Here is a 3,230-nt window from a genome sequence, read left to right as displayed (position 1 = left end):
TTGGTCCTGGGCTCGTTTTTGTTGGTAGGGTATTAAATACTGCCTCAATTTCAGAACTTGTTATTTTCTATTCAGGGATTCAGCTTCTCCTGGTTTAGTCTTGGGAGGGTGTATGTGTCCAGGAATTTACCCATTTCTTCTGGATTTTCTAGTTTATTTGCATAGAGGTTTTATAGTACTCTCTGATGGTAGTTGTATTTCTGTGGGGTCAGTGGTGATATCTCCTACGTCATTTTTTTTATTGTGTCTATTTGATCTTCTCTCTCTTCGTTTTTATTAGTCAGGCTAGCAGTCTGTCTATTTTGTTTTTTTTTCAGAAAACCAGCTCCTGAATTCACTGATTTTTTAGAAAGTTTTCCTGTCTCTACCTCCTTCAATTCTTCGCTGATCTTAGTTTTCTTGTCTTCTGCTAGTTTTTGGATTAGTTTTCTCTTGTCTCTGTAGCTCTTTTAAATGTGATGTGAGGGTGTTGATTTGAGATCTTTCTAGCTTCCTGATGTGGGCACTTAGTGCTATAATTTCCCTCTTAACACTGTTTTCACTGTGTCCCGAGATTCTAGTACATTGTCTCTTTGTTCTCATTGGTTTCAAAGAACTTCCTGATTTCTGCCTTAATTTCATTATTTACCCAGGAGTCATTCAGGAGCAGTTTGTTCAATTTCCATGTAATCATGTGGTTTTGAGTGAGTTTCTTAATCCTGAGTTCTAACTTGACTGCACTGTGCTCTGAGAGATTGTTTCTTATGATTTCAGTTCTTTTGCATTTGCTGAGGAGTGTTTTACTTACAATTGTGTGGTCGATTTTAGAATAAGTTCCACGTGGCACTGAGAACAATCTATATTATGTTGATTTGGGGTAGAGAGTTCTGTAGATGTCTACTAAGTCCACTTGATCCAGAGCTGAGTTCAAGTCCTGAATATTCTTGTTAATTTTCTGCCTTGTTGATCTAATACTGACAGTGGGGTGTTAAAGTCTCCCACTATTATGGTGTGGGAGTCTAAGTCTCTTTGTAGGTCTCTAAGAACTTGTTTATGAATCTGGGTGCTCCTGTATTGGCTGCATATCTATTTTAATAGTTAGCTCTTCTTGTTGAATTGTTCCCTTTACCATTATGTAATGCCCTTCTTTGTCTTTATTGATCTTTGTTGGTTTAAAGTCTGTTTTGTCAGAGGCTAGGATTGCAACTCCTGCTTTTTAGTTTTTTGCTTTCCATTTGCTTGGTAAATTTTTCACCATCCCTTTATTTTGAGCCTATGTGTGTCTTTGCACATGAGATGGGTCTCCTGAATACCACGCACCAATGGGTCTTGACTCTTTATCCAATTTGCCAGTCTTTGTCTTTTAATTGGGGGATTTAACCCTTTTACATTTAAGGTTAGTATTGTTATGTGTGAATTTGATCCTGTCTTCATGATGCTATTTGGTTATTTTGCACACTAGTTGATGCAGTTTTCTCATAGTGTTATTGGTCTTTATATTTTGTTGTGTTTTGCAGTGGCTGGTACCAGTTTATCCTTTCCATATTTAGTGCGTCTTTCAGAAGTTCTTGTAGGGCAGGCCTGGTGGTAATGAAGTCCCTCAACATTTGCTTGTCTGGAAAGGATTTTATTTCTCCTTCGCTTATGAAGCTTAGTTTGGCTGGATATGAAATTTTGGGCTGCAATTTCTTTTCTTTAAGAATGCCGAATATTGGCCCCCAATCTCCTCTGGCTTGTAGGATTTCTGCTGAGAGATCCACTGTTAGTCTGAAGGGCATCCCTTTGTAGGTGACCTGGCCTTTCTCTCTGGCTGCCCTTAACAGTTTTTCCTTCATTTTGACCTTGGCGAATCTGATGATTATGTATCTTGTGGTTGATCTTCTCATGGAGTATCTTAATGGTGTTCTCTGTATTTCCTGAATTTGCATATTGGCCTGTCTTGCTAGGGTGGGAAACTTCTCCTGGATAATACCCTGAAGTGTGTTTTCCAGCTTATTTTCATTCTCCCTGTCTCCTTCTGGTACTCTAATCAATTGTAAGGTTCGCTCTTTTTATGAAGTCCCATCTTTCTTGGAGGCTTTGTTCATTCTTTTCCATTCTTTTTTCTCTAGTCTTGTCTGCAGGTCTTATTTCAGCAAGGTGGTCCTCAAACTCTGATATCCTTTCTTTTCCTTGGTTGGTTTGGCTACTGATACTTATGTATGCTTTACAAAATTCTCATACTGTGTTTTTCAGCTTCATTAGTTTGTTTATGTTCCTCTGTAGACTGGTTATTCTAGTTAGCAATTCCTCTAACCTTTTATCAAGGTGCTTAGGTTCTTTGCATTGGGTTAGAACATGCTCCTTCGGCTCAGTGTAGTTTTTTATTACCCATCTTCCGAAACCTGCTTCTGTCAATTCGTTTATCTGATCCCCTGTCTAGTTCTGTGCCTCTGATGGAGAGACTTTGTAATCATTTGGAGAAGAGGAACTCTGGCTTTTTGGGTTTTCAGCATTTCTTCACTGATTCTTTCTCATCTTCGTGAGTGTGTCTAGTTTCAGTCTTTGAGGCTGCTGACCCTCAGATGGGGTTTTTGTGGGGGCTTTTTGTGTTATTGATGCTGTTGTTGTTGTTTTTTGCTCGTTTGCTTTTCTTTCAATGGTCAGGTCCTTCCGTAGGGCTGCTGCAGTTTGCTGGGGGTTCACTTCAGGCTCTATTTATCTGATTCACTCCGGTGCCTGGAGATGTCACTCAAGGAGGCTGGAGAAGAGCAAAGATGGGTGCCTGCTCCTTTTTCTGGGACCTCTGACCTCGAGGGGCACTAACTTAATGCCAGTAGGACCGCTTCTGTATAGGGTATCTGAAACTCCTGTTGGAGGCTTTCATCCAGTTTGGTGGCACAGGGAGCAGGACCCATTAACAAAGCACTTTGTGTCTTGGTGGAGGGGGCTGTGCTTCTCTCGGGGGACACTCACTCGTCTAGGCTTCCCGGATTCCTCAGAACTACTGGGAGGAAAGGATCGCAGAGACTGTGGGCACCCCTTTCCCTAGGGGCTAGGCCCAGGGAGATTCAGCTTATTTCCCTGAGCCTCTGGCTGGAGTTACTGGATTTCTGCACGGAAGCCCCCCACCCAGTGAGGAAGGATGGGTCCAGGTCAGGCCTGAAGAGGCACTCTGGCCGCTGACTGCCACAACTGGTGTGTTAGGCTGTGGATACAAGTCTTGGGAGAAAGCTGTTCGGTCTCCTTGGCTCCAGCAGGGGAAAAGAGCA

The sequence above is a fragment of the Rhinopithecus roxellana genome, chromosome 3, assembly GCF_007565055.1.
Source record: "Rhinopithecus roxellana isolate Shanxi Qingling chromosome 3, ASM756505v1, whole genome shotgun sequence".
Lineage (NCBI taxonomy): Eukaryota > Metazoa > Chordata > Mammalia > Primates > Cercopithecidae > Rhinopithecus > Rhinopithecus roxellana.
Note: the sequence above shows the minus strand (reverse complement) of the source record.